Genomic DNA, 27,751 nt, shown 5'->3' on the forward strand with positions numbered 1-27,751 from the left:
AATTTGGCTAATATAGAAGTGTAAAGCATGAGATTGCCTCTTGATGTTTATTTTCTGTGTAACGTGTATGTGTTTTCTCTCCCTTACTGTTTCATCGCTGAGCCTGCGATTGTCCTATTAAATAAATATTTTGTTTATTTTTACCCCAAGCAGGTCTCTGGTGAGCATACTGTCTGGAATGTCTGTCTCAAAATGAACTAATAATTTGGGGCATGTTTCACGTGTTCCAGGGTGATGAACCAGAGAGGAAAAGTCCAAGTGTCTGGTAGTGAAGAACTCAGGGAGATGGATTTGGGGGAGCTCAGGATCTGAGGGGGTTGTTGAGGTCACCCGGTAAGGAATAACTAGGTGGGTAGAAGTCAGGGTTGAAAGCTTTCTGCTTGTAGACTGGGAGCTGGCGTCGGAGCTCTGAGCTATAGCAGCATAGCATTACAGCACCCAAAGTTCTGAGGCAGGCAGTGACAGAACCCCTTACTGTGCCAGGTGATCCCCCAAATGTCACATCGTGTTACTTTGTTCACGCTTATCGCATATCCCCAAACATGCTGTTCCTTAGAAAAAGTCACTCGCTACTAAAGAGGGGTGACTCTCTTGGAGTTAGAGATTTCAGGATCCTCTCAGACTATATTGTGGAGTGGGTGGGTTTTTGAACGTTTTCAGTTTTCTTTGGAAGGAGGATTCCAGTTTTTAAACATGTGTTTTCCAGCTAAAGCAAAGCCTGCAGTATGTATTGAGAAAACAAGACCATCCAGAAAGCTAGGCTGGCACACATAGGTGGCATATGGTGTATTTCCATATTTATACTTTCATTTGAATATTTCTCTCCCTAACCTCTGATCCTTATCTACATAGGACTAGAACATCCCCTCTGATTCTAGTCATGAATGGGATGAAAGTATTATTATATACTGAGATGAATTCAGCCTCGGCAAAACAGGCACAGGTCTGTTGTTGTCGTTGCAGAGTTGTGCCCGCTTAATTAAATAACCATTGCTAAAAGATCTGCATCTCACTTAATAGTCAAATGTCTGTTTCCTTCTACACTGAAATGTATAATTCTTGCTATTAAAACTGCCATGTCAAACACCATTATCTGTGAAAGTCAGAAAGAAATTAGAAGTGCTCATGTCTGTGAAGGAGGGCTTGTAATCAGTAGTAACTAGAAAAGATACACATGTGCGTGCACACACACCCCTATATCTGGGTAGAAGAAGTGGGAAAATATGCATATTTTGTGTACCAAGAGGACACCTCAATAATGAAACCTTTCCTGAAGTTTCAAGGCTCTTCACAACTCTGCCCCTCATCTCCTCTCTTCTACCAGGGTTCCCTTGCTTGCAACCAATGCTGTATCAGGGTAGTGCATTGGGCCTGGTCCAGCGTTGACAGAGGTCAATGGAGAAATTCCTACGGACTTCAATGGGTGCTAGGCCTTTTGTCACTTCCTGCAGGTGGCTCTCACTTTCTCCCCCACTGTCACAGCTCCTGGGTGTTTTGTCAACTTGCTCTTCTTCAAATCTCACTTTGGTCATCCTTCCACTGCTGTTCTCCCCTCCGCTCCCCCACCAACTCCCCGCCCCCCGGCCTTCAGTTCAGACCCTGTATGTGAACGGTAATACATCCTACTGGTTTATAGGCAGATCTCATAATCTTTTACTATGGTACACCTTAGCCTCTCCTTCCCTTCCCTTTGTTTATTGTCATCCCTTGCTATGTGATTCTAACTGAGACTGTAAGGACCTCAGGTTTGGCCTTCAAATACAGCATGTAGAAAGGCTGAATTATATCCTGAACTTGTCTCTCAGAACTTATGAGTAGCCTTTTTTATACTCCCTTCTCTTCTCATTTTTGTATCCCTATTAATATAGGACTGGTTCTCCCTACCTAACCAGTTGGAAAAGCATGTGTCCTGGATTTAAACCTTTGATTGAAGGTTGGAGTGTCAGTTATTCCTGTCCTCAGTCACAGAAGTATTTGTGTGTATTTTTGCTTTGACATGCAGTGGAGTATGCTGGTATTTTCACTTATTGCACTGTCATTAGAGCAAACTGTGGAAAATCCCACCCATCAATATTAGAACATACCTGTTTTTCAACCTTTTTTTGTTGCTACCCCTTCCAGTCAATAAGTATCCATATACCTTTAAATCTAGGTATGAAAAACAGGTAATGCAACTTCTTATTAAGTTAAAATGATTGTCACATCTTGATTTTATTGGACCCACGTTTGTTGGTGAAAGAGACAAGCTGAAGTTGGTCCAATAAAAGATGTTTTCTCACCCACCTTGTCTCTAATATTGTGGGACCAATGTGGCTACAACAATACTGCATGCATCCTGATTTGGAACACAAGTGCTATTACAGGCCAACTTTTCAAAAGTGATCAGAACAATGGGAGTTGATGTGTGTTGACTCCTTTGAAAATCTGGGCCAATATGTCCAGCACTTTTTCTTCCTTAGACCAGATTTTCAAATTAGCCTGTAAATGTGGATACATTTTCAGCATACGCTCATTTACATGCACAAAATCCTACATTTGGTCATGCAAATCAAATGATTAGATGGGCAGTTACCCAATCTATGCACACCAGTGATTAATTATCACTATTACAATAGTGCCTCTGGGGCCCAACAAGGTCCATTCCCCATTTTGCTAGGCACCATATAAACACTTAGCCAAAGAAGAGTCACTGCCCCAAAGAGCTTGCAATTTATGTTACAACAGGTAGATGAAACAAACAAATGGGAAGTGAGAGAGGTAGATGACAAGGTAATAGTAAAACAAATATATGTTAGCACAGTGAGCATTGGTCATGTCCTGTCACCTGCAGCATTGCTAGCTGGCAGGAGAATTTACACCAAATTTAGTTTTTGGACACAGATACATGTGCATGCAAAATGTATATGAATGAAATCAGAGGCTGGTTGAAAATTTGTCTCTAATCATAACATCTAGTTCTTCTACAGCGTGTTTCATCCATAGGGACAGATCCTCAGCTGAAATCAATGGAGCTGTACCAGTTTTCACCCACTGAGGATCTAGCCCTTAGATCTCAGAGCACTATAATAAAGGGGGATATAATTAGTCCCATTTTAAAGATGTGGAAACTGAGAACCAAAAGTGAAATTAGTTGTCTAAAGTCAAATAACAAATCAATGACAGAGCTTGGATTAGAACTCTTGTCTCCCAACTTCTAGTCCAGTGCCCGAACTAGCTCATGTTGCCACCTAAGTATTTTAACTTTGCATGATATGCACATGACACTACTAGCCCATGGTATAAAATGATAGGTACAGTAGTATCATACATAGTATCTCACATTGTAGCCCTAAAGCACATAAAACATATTATAGACACACACACAAAAACCCTCAAGTATGTTAAAAGAACATTATTGAAGTTGCAAAGCCAATCACCCAAAAGTTAGGAAGTGTTAGAATTAACGTTGCTTGTGCAACCTTAACTCAGCCCCCTGGTACATATACATTATGATACAGCCTCTAATTACATGATCATATCTATTTTTTCCTCTGGACCCCTGCCTCCTTCAACGTACAGAGAGGACTTGACAAGCAGCTATTCAATATTTTACTTTCTCTTCATTGTTCAATGTGTGGTCATAGATTCATAGATTCATAGATATTTAGGTCAGAAGGGACCATTATGATCATCTAGTCTGACCTCCTGCACAATGCAGGCCACAGAATTTCACCCACCACTCCTAAAAAAGACCTCACACCTATATCTGTGCTATTGAAGTCCTCAAATTGTAGTTTGAAGACCTCAAGGAGCAGAGAATCCTCCAGCAAGTGACCCGTGCCCCATGCTACAGAGGAAGGCGAAAAACCTCCAGGGCCTTCCAATCTGCCCTGGAGGAAAATTCCTTCCCGACCCCAAATATGGCGATCAGCTAAACCCTGAGCATATGGGCAAGATTCATCAGCCAGATACTACAGAAAATTCTTTCCCGGGTAACTTGGATCTTACCCCATCTAAAAACCCATCACAGGCCATTGGGCCTATTTACCATGAATATTTAATTACCAAAACCATGTTATCCCATCATACCATCTCCTCCATAAACTTATCGAGTTTAATCTTAAAGCAAGATCTGGTCTTGTGTCTTATTTGCTGCACACTATTCCAAACCCTGCTCTGAAGACTGAATTAATAATTTCTTTTTGTGGGCTGTTCTGTGGTGCTCATCACTATATTATCTGAGTGCTCCACAGACATTAATTAATTTATTTTCACAACATCCCTGCAAGGTCAGGGGGTCGTATTATCCCCATTTTACAGATGGGAAATTGAGGCACAGAGAGATTAAAATCAAAAGTTTCCACTAAATTTGGGTGCCCAATTTGAGAGGCCTAGGACCTATTTTTTCAAAGTACTTAGCATTACACAGTACTTTATAGATATTCAAAACACAACTCCCGCTGACTTCAGTTGCAGCTGTGAGTGCTCAGCACTTCTACAAATTAGACCCTAGGGTCTCAAGTAAGGCACCAGAAAATGAGGAACATGCAATTCGTGACCACCTGTGAAAAGTTTGATTTAAGTGACTTACCCAGCATCACATAGGAACTCTGGCAGAGGCAGGGATAGAATCCAATTCTCCAGAACAGCATTCATCTTCGTTAGCCAAGACCCTTCCTTTTCTTCCTGAAATCCCCCACTTCATTCACATCACACTTTCCAACTTCTGCAACAAATGCAGCAGGGGTCCTTCAGAAAAGAGTTTCCTTCACTACACCCTTAGGAGAGCAAGGAAACCCTGTGGGCCAGTTTGTACTCCACTCCAGTCCCACAGCCTGCTGGAGATACCAGCTGGTGGCTCCTTCACAGAGCCCTGAGCATAGGGATATGCCTGGCATGGTTCACAAACTCCCTGCCACCTGCCTCTTTTGCAGTGAGAGGGAGACCCTGGTGCACACCGATGCAGTGGCGTTGGAACAGTTTTTATAGTGAGGGTGCTGAAAACCACTGAACCAACCTGTAAAGTCTGTATGTGACGGAAACCACTTCAAGTCAGGCGGTGCTGCCGCACACCCAACACCTCTCATTCCAGCACCCTTGCATCTATGTAGAGTGAGTCAGATTGCAGCCCCTCTTCTGGCCCCTCCTGTGCACTTTCTCTGTCCTCAATGGCTCCCATTCCCAATCTCTGCCACACTCTGACTCCTTGTCCAAATTCAGTTGCACCCTTGGCTCCATTTTCCAGTCTTTTAGACTTCTTCCAACAAGTCCCAGTTCTCCCCCGACCCCACATCCTTTTTCCTTGTCAGGTCTTGCTCCCCTCTCTCTTATCCTTCTTCCCCCTGCCTTCACTGGTTCTCAGTCTTAGTCTCTTTGCCCAACTTGTCCTTGTCTCCTCCAGGCTCCTCATCAAATCTCAGTCCCTCACCCTCCCATACCGGCTCTCTCAGTCCCCACATTTCACTCCCTGGCTCCCAGTCCCAGTCTCTCTTACCTCTAACTCCCAGTCCTAGTTTCCTTCTCTCCCCTGCCCCCTGTTTCCAATCCCTAGTTCACCCTCAGTTCCCCAGGTTTCTTCTCTCAACAGTGTATTCCTCTCACAGGTCTAGGGCTAGGTCTTATCCCCTCTTCATTCAAATCAGACAGCTTCCTCCTCTGCACTGCCTGCGCCCATCAGGGGAGCCAGTGAGACCACAGGCGAGAGAGACTCCCTGCTCTCAGTTCAGATGTCTGGACCTGTCATGGCCCAGAACAGGGAAAGTCTTGCTAAGCCCCAGGCTGGAGCATGTGCTCCTTGTGGACAGAATTTATAGGAACTTTATCTGCTAAAATATAAGATGTCTTTACTGACTATGTGCAGTGTGATTTTTCAAAGACCTATACCTTGGCCAAAAATGAGCCGATTTTCATGGGGTTGGCATAAAGTCCATCCCACCCCACCCTCTGCCAAATTTCAAGTCCCTGTTCTAAAGCATAGAGGAGGAAGAGCTTTTTTAAAGAAAAAGGTTGCCAGAATTTTTGAACATGGGCAAAACAACATATTTTTCTTGGAAATGGCTGAACTGTGTTTGCTGAAATTTAAATAAAGAAAAAAAAAATCAGCTTGAGGCAGACATCTGACCTGGACACTTTCAGCCGAAACACGTTAAGTTTGGAAAAGTTATATGTGGCTGAAAAAAAAAGACCTGATAATGGGAAGTGTCAGGAAATCTTAATAAGAGGTGGTGCTGTGTGTCCTGCTGCCTCTAGTAAAACATAGACCTGCTAAGCATGAGACACTGGTGGATTTTATGTCTCACCTCAGTGACCCCCATACTTCAATAAGAAGCAGGCGAGGAAAGAAAAGCTGGGGAGAGGGGAATTGGTAGCAGACTTTAAGATGTGTGTCATTGCTGCCCTGAAGAAAATGCATGTGAAAGGCTCAGACTGTATTCCCAAAGAGATGGGAACACTTCCTAATATGAAGCTGTGACTTTGGGAAGTGAGGATTCTAAGGATCTCAGAAGTTGAGGCAAATAATGTGACATGGTCAGTTTTGCCTGAGTGAAGTCCCTTCCTCTTTCTTCAATGATCTTCCTGGGTACACAAATGGTTAAAAATGGAGGGAACTAGCTAGGGGAGAATAATCTCTCTGTTAATTGAACTGCCTGGCTGGTGATGAGGACCAGCTGAAACTCATTATAAAGGGCATGGAGAGATGCAAGCTTGAGCCTTACTGAAAACACAGCATCTGGGAGGGGCTTTGTCCCTATATAGAGAGCTATTGCTCTTTCCTCTCTGTTTTGGTTGGGTGGAAAGAGTTTGTCACTAGAAAGAAATTATAGAGATAGTTTTCAAACCTGCAGTAGGCCTAAAGGCAGTTAGCTGCTCATGTATTAATGTTTTAATAGGAAGCACATTTTTGTTTTTACTGTTTTGTTTTAATAAATACACTGAACCCAGGATATGTTTATTGTAATAACTATCCATCTAATATTGTAGGCAGAAATAGTATAATGTGCTGCCATCTCCATAGAGGATTGTGGTATTTCCACAGAGCATTTTAGCAAGCCACCTCACCTTCTCCCAAGAGAAAGTAACTAGATGAGTTTAATTTCTAGCTTAGTTTGCCTTTCAGGGAGATCCTATGTACTTTTACACTTTTCTACTTAAAGTTTAGCTAAAGATATGTTTGATTATTTCCACCAGAGAGGATCATGAGCTTAATGGTAAATTTTCAGAGATTTAAAAAACGCTAAAAAAGCAGCTGTAAACAAGACTAAACTCCTTTTCTACATGCAGTAGGCAAATGGAGTAGGAGAAAATATGCATACTTTATTTGGCATCTGCCATTAGAGATGTGGTTCTGAAAAAAAGTCTCTGTATAAGGACATCTGTAATGTTATATTAACTTTGATTAATGAAGAGGAAGGCATTGTACCTCCTGAGCCCTAGAATGCTAGTCTGCAATTATGTCATAACTCATCTTTATTGTTTCAGTGGATTATTTATCTCATTCCCTCATGATTGTCTTAAGGTACCTCCTTTATAAAGTAGCAACATTCATTAATTTCCCTTAGAGAAGGCTTAAGTTTGCAGAGGGAAATGCTGCATTTAGAACAAAGTTAGTGCATCAATACAACTTAAAGGTTTGTTTTGTTACGGCTGGGGGTTGCAGAAAGGATATTAAAAGCAAACAACTTAAAACATAAACATTGTTAAAAACAAAACTAAAAGTTGTTCTAGACCCAACAATTCAGTCTACACATGCAAGACATCTTCAGGCGAGATTAAGGAACACTGCAGGGAACTGAATCCATCTAGGCTGAGAAAATCACTACTAAATTCTAAAGCAGATCTTTATCTGAAACAACTGAAAAGCAGTGGAGATAACCCACCGCCCCAATTATAGTATTAAAATGCTGTCTCAAATAGTTGATGAAGGCTGTTGTAATACTGGAAAAGCAAGCCGTTGTTACCCATGAGAGTCTGAGTATTTTATGCTGTATTATTTACGTGCCAATAGTGTGTTCAGCTCTTATAAAGACACAGTGTGGGATCCACAAAGGGACTTAGGTGTTGCCATACTGAGTCCCACAGCACCTAACTTTTAAACCAGGGGCCAAAACAGTTATCCGTAGTGTCAAGATAAGCACCTGAAGCCCCTAGAGGATGAATGGGAAGAGTTAAGTGCTCCACAAGTCCACCACACTAGGTGGGGAGCCACCCAAACTAGTCAAGGAGAGATGATGACCAGAGGTGTGTGTGCTAAGCCCCACCCCTCTCTCAGACATCGGTGCCAAAGTGTGGGCCGCAGGGAAGTGCCTACCTCTGCTAGTGATCAATTAACGGGGAAGGAGGGAGGAGAAGGAGGTAGTGGTAGGCCACAGGTTAGAGAATTCATCATGGATGAGGTGGACCCAAGGTCCTGTCCACACTGCCTGCCAGCTGGTGAAGAAGGATTGAAACAGGAGTCGGCAATCACTCTCAGGAGACTTCTTTAGCCATTGGCTATGGGGTATTCTGATATGGGGTTCCTTCAGCCTTTCCTATTGAAACTGTTCTAGTGTGGAAAAATTGTGCCAGAACCCTTAACGCTGTGGACCAGCTGCTGATGATTTTCTGTGCAGCAACTCATTGAAATGATCCTGTGGCTAGTATGGCCAGCATGGTGTTGACCTATGAGGTGATGGATAGTGCCTGACTCCTGTGAATGGTGGTGGGCTGGACATCTAGCAGCATATCTCAAAGATGGTGGAGTGCATCCAAGTTGAGTCTGTAGAACTGGTGTTATATCAATAAAATAAAAACCAGCAGGATCTTATTAAAGGGGAAAAGGCAAAATGCCACATTTATTGTGAATACAGAAAGAATCATAGTAAGCAGTTAGTTATAGCTATAACATTCCATTCAATCTCATATTTATTCTCACATTCATTCATATATACACACACACACACAGATTCTACAAGGTTGTTATTATAGTTACCAGCCTTAGAGTTGCTCATGCCAAGCCACTGGCCAGGTGGCCTGGACATGAGTAGGGAGCAGGGCCTTGTCTGATGCTCATCTGATGCTCTTGGAAGTTGGTTTGCAGAATCAGACCCCAAAGTTCTCACTTTCTAGAGTCCATTTTTATAGGAATTTCTTCCTATGCCAGTCTATGGGAATTGCTTCATCATGCTGTTGCTGAATCAATCAGCAGATGGCACATTCCTGATGGCTCCATGCTGCCAGATGTTATCTTTTATTTTGGGTCTCCCATTCTTGAGGCTGTTAGGTGGATTCCAGTCTGCCCTCCGGGGGTCCTCTGGTTATTTCCTTTTGACGCCTTCTTTAGCCGATGGACACTGGATTCTTAGGCTGGCACCTCCCTGATCATTCAGTTATTATCCACCCCAAGCATCCATCCACATACATCCTCTATCTCTATTTTAATCACAATTGTTAACAAAGCGAGATGAATACAACAAAAGGGCGGGGAGTCTCTTGGTGCTGTTTCTGTTGTTACAGAGTATTGCTTTGAGTCTCTCTCTGAGTAGTTGTTGTTACAAAGAATTGCTTTGAGAACAGACTCTGTCTTAGAATGTACTAACACAATTAGCAGCTTGCAAGTTTCACACATAGAGAGAGAGAAACAGTACCAAAAACCAAGAGACCTCTTAATTAGTAAAACCCTGGAATTTAAACTATGGGGAATCAAACTCATTTGTGATTTTAATACAGAACTTCTTTAAAATGATTCAACACTGGTGACATGCATACTGGTTTCATGCATGCATGAAATTGCAGCAGGGTGGTACTTTCTCAGGGATGGCAGTAGTTAGTGGCTAGGCTTCAGTTTTGGCTGGCCTCGGGTTGGGGTGCATCTACCCTCTGCCTATGTTCCTCTTCATCCTGCTGCTGCCACAGCAGATGATGCATCATGAATATGCATGAACGATGCACTCTCTGGCCTCCTCTCTCCCTTCCTGGTAGCCACTCCTCTTCCCCCCACCCTTTTCCACCCACATGTGTCTCTCCCTAGCCCTTTCCAAGTCCTCCCTCTCCCTCCCCTGAGTGCCCTCCCCTCCTTCTTGCCCTAGCTATCTGTGGCTCCCCACCCTATCCAGTTACACCAAGCTGCCCTTGACCTCTAACTTATGCCCTTCTGGATGCTCCACTAGCTATCCCTCTTCTGTACTAACCTGATCCCCATCCCTGGCCAGTACCCTACCACCTGCACCTAGCTCTGCCTAACTCCTGTGCCCCCAACAGATTTCCTCACTTCTCTCTCGTTCGCACACAAGACCTCACTCATGTTTGCCCTATGCATGCCTGTGGCTTACATGATACATGGAATGTGGAGCCCTGCACCTATCAGAGTGCTACATTCTGTTCCCCATGCTGCGTGGGCTGGTATACGGCAAGTGCTAGGCGGCCTCTGAGCACATCTACTGGATCAGGTCTGAAACATGGACTAGGTGTTGCTCTGCGTATCTTCCCCTGGCTTGTTGATTGCTCTGGGTTCAGGCGAGAGCGAGGCATCTGGCTGCCAAGAGTGGGATGGCCGTGCACATACTCCAGGGCCTGAGACTTAGACACCATGGGCACCTGCGGAAGTTAGGTAGTAGACAAGCAGAAGTTTTGTGGATCATAGTGGTGCCACGGATTGGACTTAGGCACCTAACAATGGGACTGAATTGTACCCATAATCCCTGCCCCAATGAGTTTACAATCGGAAAATATAGTTGACACATAATACATAGAGTGTTGAGAATTGCTAGGAGCAGTTTTAGGTGTATCAGTGAATCACCACTGAACACCTCCATGGAAGGAATTAATTTTAAGCAGGAATTTTAATAGGACACAGTCAGGACTCATGAGAGTGGGAGAAAGGGGAAGCAACTGTATCAGGGCCCCAAACTTAGAGGGGCCCCCCAAAACATCTGTTAATATTTGTGATAACATTTGTGTAAACAGTGAAATGGCAGGGGGCAGGGCCCAGGGAACTTGATGTACTGGGTCCCTAAATTTCATATGGTGCAAGAAAGAGAGGTCATTCCAGGAATGAGGGGTTGCACGAGAGGCAATGATGATGGGAGAAAAATGCCCAGAAAGCATTGAGGAGAAAAAGCATGAGGAGAATGCAAACGTCAAGAGGACAGCTAGAAGGAAATGAGGAAAAAGATGTAGAGAGGGGAGAAGCTAGGCCAGATCTTGAAGGTGTTTAGATGCATTCTTAAGCACATATAAGTGTATATATACATATGTATATGTCAATAGCGCACTCTTGATAGTGGAGAGATGGGTGACAAAAACGATTAGGAGCATGGAAAGACTTCCTTACAAAAAGAGACTGAGGGCAGGTCTACTCTTAAAAAGCGGCCGTGGCGCAGCTGCAGCACTTTATTGACGATGTTACTCCACAGAGCGGGAGAGCTTCTCCTGCCAGTGTAGCTAATCCATCTCCTTGAGAAGAGGTAGTTATGTTGAGCAGAGAAGCTCTCCCATAGACATAGTGCTGTCTACACAGGGGGTGTTAGGTCAGTATAAATGTGTTGCTCAGGGATGTGGATTTTTCACATCGATGTAAGTTTGTATTGTAGACCTGGTCTGAGAATGATTAACCGTTCAGAAAGGAGACTAATAAGGCCCGGTCTACACAACAGGGTTAGGTAGATGTAAGCTGCCTTCTGTCGACCTAGCTGAGGAAGTGTCTTCACTTACATTTGGCTCCTGCTGATGTAAGTGTCTCTCTCCGCTGATTTAGTAACACCACCTCCTCAAGTGGTGTAGAGTTGCGGTCGAAGGAATTAGGTCAACGTAGTGTCAGTGTGGATACTGCATTGTTTACTTTGATCGTTACTGTCCTCCAGGAGCCATCCCACAAGGTCCCACACTAACTGTACAATTGATATAAGCCCTCCTAGTGAGGACATGCACCGCCAACGCAAGAAGCCAAGTATGCATACACACAACTGGTTTAATAACTGCAGTGGTTGTATGCCGACGTAAGTTAGGTCAACATAATTTTGTAGTGTAGCCATGGCCTAACATGGGACATGATAGAAATATGCAAAATAATAATGCCGAGAAGGTAAATCTGTGCAAAAATATCCCTTTGAAAAGGCAGATTTCTTTTAGAAGAAACTAGCTGCAAGGTGAGATGATCAACCATTATGTTATGGACCTATTTAATAAAGCTAAATTATGTGTATTTGAACAGTTAACAGAGTGAGCAGAGCTTGCACTATTTGTGATATAACTGATAACCTGCTCACAGCAATGTTAATACAAGAAATGAACTTGATGCTGCAAAGAGCAATATTTGGAAAGCTAGTGAAAAGTGTGCTTACAAATTAGAGTTCAGAAGTGATGAGCAAACAGAAGTGCAACTAATTAAAAATGCATACCAAAGCATAAAGGCAGAACACAAGGGTAAACACACAGCAGAGATCATATTTGTTTGCAATAAATGTGGAGGAAATCAACACAATGCAAAGGTGTGTGGCACAAGGAGTACATTAGCAAAATGCACTTATGAATGTGCATCTGGAAGAGAAAGCTCTGATGGTGAAACAGAATTGTAGTGGGTCCCTTAATTAATTTACAAAGGAAGATTCTACAACAGATTGGTTTCTGACTTTGGAAATAAATGAACAAAAAGTGAATTTCAAAATAGATACTAGAGCTGAGTGCACCATAATCACAGCAATTGCTGGGCCCAAGGTCAACACTGAAAACTGAGCTAGTTTCATATAGCAGGCACAAAAGGAGTCTATCTGGCAAAGCTACACTGGCATGTCTTCATAAGGACAGACGAGTTTGAAATAGAGGCATAGGAAGTCCCATTGTGTTTGAATTGAAGAGCAGTCTGCAAATACACATGATCAAACTGAGTATAAAACGTGTCTACAGAACAGGATGCAGAAGTTATTCTCAAAGAGTTTGATGGGGTGTTGAAGAGTCTAGAACAGTGTTTCCCAAACTTTTTTGGCCATGGAACACTTTTTAGCCTATTACGGAACACTTATAATATAATTTTGTAGTCGTTTGGTTTTCAAATAAAAAATTGCGTTATTTATGCTCAAATATATTTTATTTTATAAAACAAAGCAAAAATACAAATTTAAAATAACTTGAACTAACAATTTCTAACTGGAAAGCGCATATAAAGTAGTACAAAAATCAAGTGCAAGAGTCAAAATTAAATTCTAGATTCTTTCACGGAACACCTATTCACATTGTGTGGAACACCAGTGTTCCGCAGAACACAGTTTGGGAAACGCTGGTCTAGAATGTATTTAAGTTAGCAAATATTAGAATATTGGTGAAAGTTCAGAGCTAATGTGCCAATATGAAAATGGGCAAATGGGATGACCTGGGCATAGGCAGGTTAACTTGATATTGATCCTGGGCAAAATCATAGAAAGAATGATAAGGGACGCAACTGGCAAAGAATTATAGGATGATAGCATAATTAATGCCAATCAAAATAGTTTTATGGAAAACAGATCTTGTCAAACAAACTTGATATTTTTTTATAATGGTCATATTTGGTTTATAAACATCTGCATTGATATAATATATTTAACTTCTGTAAGGCATTTGACTTATTACCATGTGACATTCTGATTAAAAAATAGCACTATACAAAATCAATGTAGCACATATTACATGAATTAAAAACTGACTGAGAGATCTCAAAACATAACTGTAAATGGAGATCCATCATCTTACAGGAGTGTTTCTACTAGGATCCCACAGAAATCTGTACTTGGACCAATGTTATTCAACATTTCTATCCGTGATCTGGAAATATATATGAAATCATTGCTGGTAAAGTTTGCAGATGACACAAAAGATGGTGAAGCGGTAAATAATTATAAGATCAGGTCAGTTCTACCAAGTTATCTGGATTGCATGGTAAGGGGGCTCACTTGACCAGCATAGGTGTTAGTACAGGTAAATGTGAGGTCGTATATCTAGGACAAAGAATGTAAGTCACGCTTCTAGGATGAAGGAGGTGGACAGACTGTAGTTTTGAAAACAGGGACTCTTAATGGTCATGATGGTGATGATCAAGTGAACATGAGTTCCCAGTGCCATGTGGTGGCTAAAATAGCTGACTTGATTCTTAGATATATAAACAGGCAGTCATATAGAAGTAGGGTGAGGTGCTATCACCCTACATGTCATTAGTGATCTCATTACTGAAATACTGTGTCCAGTTACAGTGTCCATACTTTTAAAAAGATGTTGACAAATTGGAAAGAATTCCAGTTTGGACATTAAGAAAAACTTCCTAACTGTCAGGGCAGTTAAGCACTGGAATAAATTGCCTAGGGAGGTTGTGGAATTGCCGTCATTGGAGATTTTTAAGAGCAAGTTAGACAAACACCTGTCAGGGATGGTCTAGATAATACTTAGCCTTGTCTTGAGTGCAGGGGACTAGACTAGATGCCCTCTCAAGCTAAGTTCCCTCTAAGCTGTGCGGCCACACAGCAGCCTATTAAGTGCCACACAAGCACTCAGGCTGCGGCACAGAGAGATGCCTCTCCCCCAGCCCCAGACCTGCCATGGCCGGGGGAGAGGTACCCCTCCCCCGGTCCCAATCCAGCCCTTCCCAGACCTGCTTCGGCCAGGGGAGAGGTGACCTGTCCCCAACCCAGTCCACCTCTGGCCCTGTGGGGGGCGAGGCACCCCAACCCAACCCAGCCCAGCCCCAGACCAGCAGCGGTCAGGGGAGAGGCACCTATCCCACAGCCCCAACCCCTGAGCTGCCGTGGTGGGGAGAGGCACCTCTTCCCCCCCACACACACCCAGCCCAGGTGCTACTGTGGGGAAAGAGAGCTGGGGGGAGTTCTCTCTCCTCACTGTAGCCTCGGGGCAGCCTGCACCCCAAACTCCTCAACCCCAGCCCCACTCCAGAGTCCACACCCCAAGCTGGAGCCCTCACCCTCTGCACCTCAACCCTCTGCCCCAGCCCTGAGCCCCCTCCGACACTCTTAACCCCTTGGCCCCACCTCCACCACATGAATTTTGTTATGTGCACCAATATGGAGGTGACATGTGACACATCACCTCCATACTGGTGCACATAACAAAATGCATTCTGCACATGCGTGAGAAAAAGTAGAGGGAACACTGCTCTTGAGGTCCCTTCCAGTCCTATGAATCTATGATTCTATGAAAGAGCTAGAAGAATGATTCCAGTCTTGAAAGCTGGCTTAATCCTTTCAATCTACTTAGTTTATCCAAGAGAAGATTAAGAGAAGATCTGATCATGAACTATAAGTACCTTTGGAGTGACAGTATTTCTGACTGAAGATGGCTCTTTAATCTAGCAGAAAAAAGCATAGCAAGACTTACTGGCTGAAAGATGAAGCTAGGCAAACTCAGACTAGAAATAAAGAGCGTGAAAACGTTTCTAAGCAAATTGTTGTCCCTTTTTGATCTGAGCAGCTAGTGAAAGTTCAGTGCTCTGAGAGTGTTCCTGTGTCAAGTAGAAGTTGATGGTGCCAGTTATTTCTTTGATGCAATCTTGTTTATTTACAAGGAATGTACCAAGGTCTGTGTCTCTGAATGCAGGATTCAAAACAAAAAGGAGCAGTTCCTTAGCTTACCAGCCCCTTTAGCTAATACCAGACCCCAAGATGCTCTTTCGAAGGCCTTGTCTACACTGGCAAGCTTCTGCCCAGTAAAGCAGCTTTCTGCGCTGTAACTCCCGAGGTGCGCACATGGCCAAGCCACTTTGTGCGCAGAAACTGTGCAGTTGCAGCCCTGGAAAAACGCCCACCCTGGGTTTTTGCTCCAGGGCTACAGCGCTGCAGTGCCAGTGTAGACATCCTGCTCAATTCCAGCTCTGCGATTGGCCTCCGGGGGGTGTCCCACAATGCCTGTTCTCGCCTCTCTGGTCATCAGTTTGACCTCTACTGCCCTGCCCTCAGGTGACCAACCGTCATCCCCACCCCGTACATTCCTTTGGAATTTTGAAAGTCCCCTTCCTGTTTGCTCGGTGATGCGTGCAGTGGTCTCAGCGCATCTTTCCGGGTGGCCATGCCTGCTCCACGCACCAGGTGATCCCCTGCTTGGAGCAATGCCGAGCTGCTGGACCTCATCAGTATTTGGGGAGAGGAGGCTGTCCAGTCCCGGCTGCGCTCCACCCATAGGAATTATGATACCTACAAACAGATTTCACGATGTATGACAGAAAGGGGCCATTGACCAGGACACACTGCAGTGCAGGGTCAAAGTGAAGGAGCTGTGGAATGCCTACCACAAGTCGCGGGAGGCAAACTGCCTCTCCGGTCCTGTGCCCACAAGCTGCTGGTTCTACAGAGAGCTGGACACAATACTCGGTGATGACCCCACCTCCACTGCGAAGGCCACTGTGGATACTTTGGTGGCTTGCATGCCAGTTGAGAGTGGACTGAGCCATGAGGAGCAAATCTTGAAGGAGGATGTGGAGGGGCAGAGGGACCCAGAGGCAGAGGACGACAAAGTGGTCAGAGATGCATACAGCCCAGAGCTCTTCTCTACCCCGGAGGAGGCTAGCCAGTCACAGCTGTCGGAGCTTGGAGAAGCGCAAACAGGAGAGAAGGCCCCTGGTAAGTGGCTTTGATTTTAGGAATTGCTGAAGCAACTTGTTGGGGCAGTAGGGTTGCAGAAAGCAGCCTTGTGTCTGTATGAGGCATGTACCACGACATGCCTATTCTGAGCAGCGGAACAAGGTGTTGATTTGACTCCCTCACTTCATGGGAATCTGCCTCAGAGATCTCCAGGAAACTTTCATGGAGCTATTGGGCAATCCGCTTCTGCAGGTTCTTTGGCAGAGCTGCTTTGTTTCTTGCCCCATGAACGGTAACTTTCCCACTCCACTCTGCTGTCACTGGTGGGGGGGGTGCACACAGGCGAGCTGCATAAGGGCCAGGGTGAAGCCACAGTCTTGGAGAAAACCCTCCCTTGATTCCCTGCTCAACCTCAGCAGTGAGAAAAGGAGTACTTGTGGCACCTTAGAGACTAACCAATTTATTTGAGCATAAGCTTTCGTGAGCTACAGCTCACTTTATTGGATGCATACTGTGGAAAGTACAGAAGATCTTTTTATAAACACAAACCATGAAAAAATGGGTGTTTACCACTACAAAAGGTTTTCTCTCCCCCCACCCCACTCTCCTGCTGGTAATAGCTTATCTAAAGTGATCACTCTCCTTACAATGTGTATGATAATCAAGGTGGGCCATTTCCAGCACAAATCCAGGGTTTAACAAGAACATCGGGGGGGGGGGGGTAGGAAAAAACAAGGGGAAATAGGTTACCTTGCATAATGACTTAGCCACTCCCAGTCTCTATTCAAGCCTAAGTTAATTGTATCCAATTTGCAAATGAATTCCAATTCAACAGTCTCTCGCTGGAGTCTGGATTTGAAGTTTTTCTGTTGTAATATCACAACTTTCATGTCTGTAATCGTGTGACCAGACAGATTGAAGTGTTCTCCGACTGGTTTATGAATGTTATAATTCTTGACATCTGATTTGTGTCCATTTATTCTTTTACGTAGAGACTGTCCAGTTTGACCAATGTACATGGCAGAGTGGCATTGCTGGCACATGATGGCATATATCACATTGGTGGATGTGCAGGTGAATGAGCCTCTGATAGTGTGGCTGATGTTATTAGGCCCTGCAATGCCATCCACAGCCTCAGAAACAACTCTGACATCATAATCAAAAAGGCTGACAAAGGAGGTGCTGTTGTCATCATGAATAGGTCGGAATATGAAGAGGCTGCTCGGCAGCTCTCCAACACCACTTTCTATAAGCCATTACCCTCTGATCCCACTGAGAGTTACCAAAAGAAACTACAGCATTTGCTCAAGAAACTCCCTGAAAAAGCACAAGATCAAATCCACACAGACACACCCCTGGAACCCCGACTTGGGATATTCTATCTACTACCCAAGATCCATAAACCTGGAAATCCTGGACGCCCCATCATGTCAGGCATTGGCACCCTGAGAGCAGGATTGTCTGGCTATGTAGACTCCCTCCTCAGGCCCTACGCTACCAGCACTCCCAGCTATCTTCGAGATACCACTGACTTCCTGAGGAAACTACAATCCATCAGTGATCTTCCTGAAAACACCATCCTGGCCACTATGGATGTAGAAGCCCTCTACACCAACATTCCACTCAAAGATGGACTATCCCCGATAATGTCATGGCAAACCTGGTGGCTGAACTTTGTGACTTTGTCCTTACCCATAACTATTTTACATTTGGTGCAAGGTATACCTTCAAATCAGCGGCACTGCTATGGGTACCTGCATGGCCCCACAGTATCCCAACATTTTTATGGCTGACTTAGAACAAGGCTTCCTCAGCTCTCATCCCCTAACGGCCCTATTCTGCTTGCGCTATATTGATGACACTTCATCATCTGGACCCATGGAAAAGAAGCACTTGAGGAATTCCACCATGATTTCAAGAATTTCCATCCCACCATCAACCTCAGCCTGGACCAGTCCACAAGAGATCCACTTCCTGGACACTACAGTGCTAATAAACGATGGTCACATAAACACCACCCTATACCGGAAACCTACTGACCGCTATTCCTACCTACATGCCTCCAGCTTTCACCCTGACCACACCACACGATCCATTGTCTACAGCCAAGCTCTGCGATACAACGACATTTGCTCCAAGCCCTCAGACAGAGACAAACACCTACAAGATCTCTATCAAGCATTCTTACAACTACAATACCTACCTGCGGAAGTGAAGAAACAGATTGATAGAGCCAGAAGAGTTCCCAGAAGCCACCTACTACAGGACAGGCCTAACAAAGAAAATAACAGAATGCCACTAGCCGTCACCTTCAGCCCCCAACTAAAACCCCTCCAACGCATTATTGAGGATCTACAGCCTATCCTGAAGGATGACCCAACACTCTCACAAATCTTGGGAGACAGGCCAGTCCTTGTCTACAGACAGCCCCCCAACCTGAAGCAAATACTCACCAGCAACCGCATACCACACAACAGAACCACTAACCCAGGAACCTACCCTTGCAACAAAGCCCGTTGCCAACTGTGCCCACATATCTATTCAGGGGACACCATCACAGGGCCTAATAACATCAGCCACACTATCAGAGGCTCGTTCACCTGCACATCCACCAATGTGATATATGCCATCATGTGCCAGCAATGCCCCTCTGCCATGTACAATGGTCAAACTGGACAGTCTCTACGTAAAAGAATAAATGGACACAAATCAGATGTCAAAAATTATAACATTCATAAACCAGTCGGAGAACACTTCAATCTGTCTGGTCACACGATTACAGACATGAAAGTTGTGATATTACAACAGAAAAACTTCAAATCCAGACTCCAGCGAGAGACTGTTGAATTGGAATTCATTTGCAAATTGGATACAATTAACTTAGGCTTGAATAGAGACTAGGAGTGGCTAAGTCATTATGCAAGGTAACCTATTTCCCCTTGTTTTTTCCTACCCCCCCCCCAGATGTTCTTGTTAAACCCTAGATTTGTGCTGGAAATGGCCCACCTTGATTATCATACACATTGTAAGGAGATGATCACTTTAGATAAGCTATTACCAGCAGGAGAGTGGAGTGCGGGGAGAGAAAACCTTTTGTAGTGGTAAACACCCATTTTTTCATGGTTTGTGTGTATAAAAAGATCTTCTGTACTTTCCACAGTATGCATCCGATGAAGTGAGCTGTAGCTCACGAAAGCTTATGCTCAAATAAATGGTTAGTCTCTAAGGTGCCACAAGTACTCCTTTTCTTTTTGCAAATACAGACTAACACAGCTGTTACTCTGAAACCTCAGCAGTGAGATATCTTGCATAATGAACACAGCCTGTGGAAAATGTGGAGACAGGAATGATTATAAGGCCACCCCTCCACAGTGCTGGCTCTCCCCAAAAGCCATGTGCCCAGTGTACAGTACAGTCCTGGAACGCTGATTTCCCCTGTCCCTGTGGTTACTCACCATTCTGGGGGTCTTGTGGCTCATGTGTGCTCGCCTGGGGTCAACCAGTTAGTGACAGGTATGTGAATAGTGACTGTGTTTTAAATCAGTGGTCTGTGTGTTGCAAACAATACTGCTTCTGTAAAACGTTGCATTTTGGCTTCACAGATATGACCTTGGGAGCCCAGCCTCCCTCTTTGTTATCACCGGCTGAACAGCTGCACAAAATTAGAAAACAGCCACAAAGAACTAAGGAGGACTTTCTGCGTGATGTCATTATGTGCTACGCGTCCGAAAAACAAGAATTGAAGGAGCGGTGCCAGAATGAAGTCACGGAGCAGCTCTTAAACATTACGGAGCACCAAGCGGACATGCTCCAGGAGCTACAAGCACTGCAAACCGAGCAGCTCTGCGCCCACCCACCCCTGCAGCTGCTGTCGCAAAATTCTTTCCAATGCGCCCCCCAAGACACCGCCAACACACTCTTATCAAACTCCTGGCTCCAGTCTATACCCACAGCTTTCCTACCCCGTCACAATCCAGCCCTACGGGCTCCCAGTACTCACCGCACTCAACACCCGTCCCTCTGCAGTTTAGCCCTGCTGAAGTACAGAACCCGCAGCACTGTACTCCAAAGGAGAAGGGTGCATATGACACCTGGACATACACAAATCTTTAACCGTCCCGGGACCCCGCCTCCTCCTGGGCCCCTCCCTTCCCCCATCCCCCACAGCACTGATGTGTTTTTTTGTTTGTCTCTCTTCTCCGGTTGTTGTTTTTTTAATAAAAGAATTGTTTTGGTTTGAAAGCAAGAAGCTTTATTCCATTAATTGAAAGCAAACAGAGCCCTACAAAGCAACAGGCAATTTTTTTACATCTTCATAGTGCATCATCTGCACCAATCACAGTCACCTCCTAGCATTACAAGCACTGCACTCCTGAGCATAGCAACAAATGTTAGTGGCTTTCAGCTTCAAATTGCTGCCTCAAGCCATCCCTGTGTTGCGTCCCCCTAATAGTCGTGGTCTCTGGCTGTTTAAATTCAGCCTCCAGGTGCTGAGCCTCTCTGGTCCAGCCCTGAGTGAAGCTTTCATGCTTCCCTTCACAAATATTCTGGAGCGTACAGCATGCTGCCATAATCATAGGAATATTGTCATCGGCCAGGTCCAGCCTCCCATATAGGCAGTGCCAGTGGGCCTTTAAATGGCCAAATGCACACCCAACAGCCGTTCTGCACTTGCTCAGCCTGCTGTTGAACCACTCCTTGCTGCTGTCAAGGTGCCCTGTGTATGGCTTCATAAGCCACGGCATTAAGGGGTAGGTGGGGTCTTCCAGGATCACAATGGACATTTTGACTTCCCCTGCAGTGATCTTCTGGTCCTGGAAGAAAGCCCCTGCTTGCACCTTCCTGAACAAGCCAGTGTTCTGAAAGATGTGTGTGTCATGTGCCTTTCTGGACCAGCCTACATTAATGTCATGAAACGCCCACAGTGATCCACAAGCGCCTGGAGAAATACCCCTTCCAATGGATGTACTTGGTGGCTAGGTGGTCTGGTGCCAGAATTGGAATATGTGTGCCATCTATCGCCTCTCTGCAGTCAGGGAAGTCTGTTTGTGCAAAGCCATCCACAATGTCACACATGTTTCCCAGAGTGACTGTCTTTCAGAGCAGAATGCGATTAATGGCCCTGCACAGTTCCATCAACGGGAGTCCAACAATCGACTTTCCCACTCCAAACTGGTTAGTGACCAATCGGTAGCAGTCTGGAGTAGCCAGCTTCCACAGTGCAATTACCATGCGCTTCTCCAATGACAGGGCAGCTCTCATTCTTGTCTCCTTGTGCTGCAGGGCTGGGGCGAGCTCATCACACAGTCCCATGAATGTGGCTTTCCTTATCCGAAAGTTCTGCAGCCACTGCTCGTCATCCCAGACGTGCATGATGATGTGATCCCACCAGTCAGTGCTTGTTTCCCGAGCCCAAAAGTGGCGTCCCACTGTGGCGAGAATGTCCGTGAATGCCCTAAGCAATCTCATGTCATAGCTACTACGCGTGGCAAGATCAATGTTGCACTTTTCTTGCTTTTGTAGTTTAAGGAATAACTCCAATGCCACTTGTGATGTGTTAGTGAGAGCGAGGAGCGCATTGGTCAACAGTGCGGGATCCATTTCTGCAGACCAAAGAGGCAGAGTGTACAGTACACAAACCACTGAAAGATGACGCCAAGTGCGGATGGAAGCACTGGGATTGCTGGGATGTGAAGCAATGCATCACAGGGCATTGGGACAGGACCCATGATGCCCTGCAACCCCATCCGCCTTCCCACAAGTATTAGCAGCAGAAGAAAAATAGGTGCTCTGTGGGATAGCTGCCCAGAGTGCATCGCTCCGAATACTGATGCAAGTGCCACAAGTGTGAACATGCTATTGTGCAGGCAGCTGACAGTGTGAACACACAAGAGCGGTTTCCCTTCAGTGCTCTCTGAGCGGCTCTGTAACTTCCGGCCCTTTAACTCTGCCAGTGTAGACATACTCTAACTTTTTCCAGGGTCAATCTGTGCTCACAGGCTCCTACTTGGCTTTTCTTGCCTCTTTTCCTCTGCTTCTCTCTCTTGTTATCTGTAACCTCTGTTTCTGTGTGTTCTCTCACCCTCCCACACAGAACTAGCTAAACAATACTCGGTCCAAAGGCTCCTGCATGGGTTCACACATGCCTTTTATCTAAGATGGGAGTTATGTTAACACTTAGGTTAATTGAAGGGTGAGTTCACACCTATCAACCTCACTGGGGTTTTAACCCAACACACAACAAGGCTTCACCCAGCTCATAAAAATATTCATCCCTAATTGGCCACAGTTAATTGCTCCACTCAGAATTATTCTTGAGAATGGTACAGAATTGCACTGGGATGACTGGGAAAATAAAAACTTTGGGAAATTAAAAAGTTATCACACAAGGAAGTGTGCTGAAATACTGAGGGCTTGGCTTCACATTCAGCCACTGTAGCACTTTAGTGAAGATGCTACTATGTTGATGGGAGACCTTCTCCTGTCAGTGTAGTTAATTCTCCTCTGTGCAAGGTGGTAGTTATGTCGATGGCAGAAGCTCTCCCAACAACATAGCACTGTCTACATGGCGGGCGGGGTTAGGTTGGTATAACTACGTTGCTCGGGGTGTGAATTTTTCACACCCCTGAACGATGTAGTTATACCGTTATAGGTCTGTAATGTAGACCTGGCCTTTGAAACTCATAAAGAATCTAAAACCTCCATGGATACAAGATCACACAGGAAAATGTGGATGCACTGCACATATACCTCCAAACCACTCACTAAAACACAGAAGAACTATTAGAACAGAAGAACGGCCACATTTTAGTCAGACCAATGGTCCATCTAGAGCAATTCCTGTCTTCCACAGTGGCCAGTATCAGAGCTTCAGGGGGCGATCCAGAACAGAGCAGTTGGAGTGATCCAGCCCTATTTTCCCCTCCCACATTCTAGAGAAACAATGTGCATCCTGGGACTGACCAGGCTACAACAACCCTGCATACCTCCTGGATTATGGCAATCAAGGTTTATGGTCACCCCAAACTTGGAGTTGCATTCCTGCCCATCTTGGCTAATAGCCACTTATGGAGCTATCCGCCATGAACTTGTCCAGTTCTTTTCTGAATCCAGGTATACTTTTGGCGATCACAACAACCTGTGGCAATGCATTCTACAGTTTAATCATGCATTCTGTATAAAAGTACAGCTTGTTTGTATTAAACCTGCCACCTATTAATTTCATTGAGTGACCCCTGGTTTTTGTATTGTGGGAAAGGGTAAATAACACTTCTCGATTTACTTTTTCTGCACAATTCATGATTTTATAACCTCTATCATATCCCCTGTGGTAGGCAGGGCATTTCTCAAGGGTCACGCTTATGTGGCTTCAAAGCCCTTTCCCCTTTTCAAATGTCCTGGTTGGGTTTTGGTCAGTCTTTGGGCGGTTTGCCAGCTGCTTCCCTCTCAGCTACTCTGTAACGAGGGTCAGCCTCCTCAAAGGCACAGTAGCTTTCCTCCTAGTTGCTGCCCTTCCTGAGACCAGCTCTCCTTCCTCAGCTTTTCTTCCAACTGGAGCAGGCTCTGCAGGTGAGGCTATCTGGTATGGACTGAGGCCAGAAATGCTCATGAGCCTTCTCCTGACTGTGGGGAGAATGTCCCATCACATTCCCCCTTAGTCGTCTCTTTTCTAAGATGAACAACCATAATGTTTTTAGTCTCTCCTTGATGGAAGCCATTCCATAACCTTTATCATTGTGTTGCCTTTCTCTGAATCTTTTCCACTTCCACTATATCCTTTATGAGATGTGGTGACCAGAACTGAACATGGTATTCAAGGTGTGGCCACACAATGGCTTAATATAATGGCCTTTTAGATATTTTCTGTCGTCTTTTCTATCACTTTCCTAATAGATCCTAACACTCTGTTAGCCTTTTTGACCACTTCTGTGCTTTGAGCTAAAGTTTTCTAAGAACTATCCATGATAGCTCCAAGATCTCTTTCATGAGTGGTAACAGCTGATTTAGAACCCATCATTACAACTGGCATCATTACATATGTGCAGTTGGGATATTTTTTTCCACTATGCATTATTTTTCACATATCATGTTGAAATTCATCTGCCAATTTGTTGCCCAGTCACCCAGTTTAATGAGATTAACCTGTAACTCTTCACTGTCAGTTTTGGATTCTACGATCTCAAATAATTTGGTATCATCTGCAAACTTTGCCAGTTTACTGTTCACTCCCCTTTCCAGAACATTAATGAATATGTGACTAGCACAGATCCCAGTACAGATCCTTAAGAGACCCCGCTCTTTACCTCTCTCCACTGTGAAAACTGTTCGTTTAGACCTTCCCTTTGTTTCCTATCTTTTAACTGGTTACTGATCCATGAGAGACACTCTGTTACCCCACAACTACTTCATTTCTTTAAGAGCCTTTGGTCCGGGACCTTGTCAAAGGATTTCTGAAAATCTAAGTACACTATATCCACTGGATCACTCTTATCCACATGTTTGTTGACAGGCTAAGAAAATTCTAATAGATTGGTGAGGCATGACTTCTCTTTACAAAAGCCATGTTGACTCTTCCCCAACAAATCATGTTTCTCTACATGTCTGATAATTTTGTTCTTTGCTATAGTTTCTACCAATTTGCCTGACATTGAAGTTAGGCTTACTGGCATGTAATTGCCAGGATCTCCTCTAGAGCCCTTTTTAAAAATTGGCATTACAAGAGCTACCTTCCTATTCTGATTGAAAAAGAAATGCAGGTGATTGTTTGTTTTTGGTTTTGAGAGCTTACATGAATGTGTTCATGAGCAGAAATCACTAAAAACAGAAACAAACAATAAACCATTGCAAGCCATATCACAGAAACCATAGTGCAAACCATGATCCAGACTATAGAAAATGATCATGAGATTGTAGTACTGGATGGGATTATGAAGTTTCTGACAAGTATCCACTGGTAATACACATCAGAACCAATAACACGGCACCATGTGGAACTATACAGATTATAAAAGACTTCAGGGAATTTGGAAGTGAGTTAAAGAAGAGTAAAGTCCTACTGATCTTCTTGGAGATCCCTCTGGCCCCACAAGTGAAAATACTCAAAGTGAACTGTTGGCTACATAATGTGTGAAACTGAATGTTATGGTTTTGTGAAATACTGGGTCAGATTCCAGTGGGAATGGGAGCTGTACAAAAGTGGCCTGCATCTCACAGACTAATCTTCTTGGTGGGAGGTTAGCTAGAGTAGCAGAAAGGTGTTAAACTAACAACACAATGGGAGGGTACTAAGCAGTGGTGCAAGTAGAAATCATTTCTTGCCAGTACTGCATTCATGGGAGGGACACAACGGAGGGCACGTGACCTCCCCACGTGATCCTCCATGTGACTCCTCCCTGCCCTGCGCCAAGTCCGGGGCCCCCATGCTCTCCCCATCCCCTCCAACACTCCCCTTACCTGTCTAAAATTTTATGACTGCATCTGTTAAACAAATGCAGTTGTAAAATGATGCTTTGGGCCCCTGTGCTACCTGTACTGTACCAGGTGTCATTGAGGATCCAGCAGCACCCCAAATTGAAAACTTCTTAAATGAAAGAAGGATAGGAAGGACAATCACCCCACTTTCCCTTAACACACTATCAGTGCCTCCCTTATGTCCAAACTAAGCTTCTGCCAGCTTGCCTTTATCTAAGTATTTCTCTCCTCCAGGCACTAGGAAAGTAAAGATACTGTGCCATCTGGGTTTGACAGAAAAGAGGCATAGAACTGTGTGTGCCAGGTACATCTTGATAGAACTACAGCCCAAACTGTTTTATTATTTTCCTCAGCATGACATACAGGAGGGGCAATCAGCTTGGCAGAACGTGCATGAGAACTGTCTCTGGACAGATAAGCAATTGATCAAAATCATTTTCTCTGATCTCCTGGGGCCAAATCCTGTTCCCATTGAGATCAAAACGAGTTTTGCTATTGAGTTCAATGGGAACAGGCTTTGATATTTGGAGAGGAAAGAACAAAACCACTCAAGCAAGGGCTATGTTGCTTATACCACAGGTATCAAAGGCTGCTGACTCATGTGAGAAAGTCAGCAGACATCTGATCTTTGTCCATTGCAAGGGAGAAATCAGCAATCAATGAGGCTAGAACAGTCTCTGTACTATATCCGACTCATAAGTCCATCTGCAAAGGATCAAGGAAATATGCAGGCTCCAGATTACTTTAAAGTCCTCAGTCCCTTGGTTAGAATGCTCCCATTAGTATATGTTCATAGTCCAGAAGCTGGAGCAGAAAAGAGGCCAGAGCAGGAAAGAGGCAAAATGGATATGTTTCCAGGCCAGGGCCTTTTAGCTTCTGTCAAATGCCAAGTAAAGGGAAATCTGTTCTTACTGTGAAAAATGGTGTTTGGAGACACATGGGCAAGTTACATGTCCATCACTCCCACCCATATTCTAGTTAGAACTTTCACAAAAAGTCCATTAAGTGTAGACAGGCATTTTCCAGGGTCCATTGTGAGCTAAGTGTTCCTTAATGGGCCATTCAACTTGACTAGTCCCTTCATGTGCTAGCTAAATACCTTGTAGGCATTACCACAGGAGCAAACATGTAGTAAACATAGCTAATATTCATAACTCCAGATACCAAGATGAATATACATGCATAGCAATAGCATAATCATAAGTACCAGCTATTTCACCTACATGACTATTCTCAAAAGAGATTCTGAAAAATCACACCAGTGTACCTGAGTCCCTGTGTGCCAGCACCATGCCCCACTGGAGTTTTATCTGTTATATAACAACAGAGATGGAGCCAGTAACTTGACTCCGTTTAGCCTGAAAGGGCAAGGTTACTTTTATCTGTTCAGGTGTAACTGCACCTTTAGTCAGTGAGGGCATACTGGCTAGCACACATTCAGGTTAATGGGCTTCAGTGTTCCTTTGCAGTTAACTTTTTAATGTTTATAAACCTGGTATGTGATGAGGTAGTTTAAAGCATAACACTGTTTTTTTAGGTTTGCAAATCTGTGAACCTCTGCCTCTTTGAGATTTTATTATTATTATTATTATAATTTTTTTTGTGCTGGTCATAATGTGGGAGGGTATCCTCTCAGCCCTCTGCTCATGAGGTTATGTATGTGTCTTGTTGCATTCTTCTGAACACCAGTTGGAAGGAATTTTTTTTTTCAGTAAGTGTGGACTGATTCTTTTCTCTTAGAAGGCATGTCATATTTTCAAGTTCACACT

This window comes from Lepidochelys kempii, chromosome 2 (assembly GCF_965140265.1).
Source record: "Lepidochelys kempii isolate rLepKem1 chromosome 2, rLepKem1.hap2, whole genome shotgun sequence".
Taxonomy (NCBI): domain Eukaryota; kingdom Metazoa; phylum Chordata; order Testudines; family Cheloniidae; genus Lepidochelys; species Lepidochelys kempii.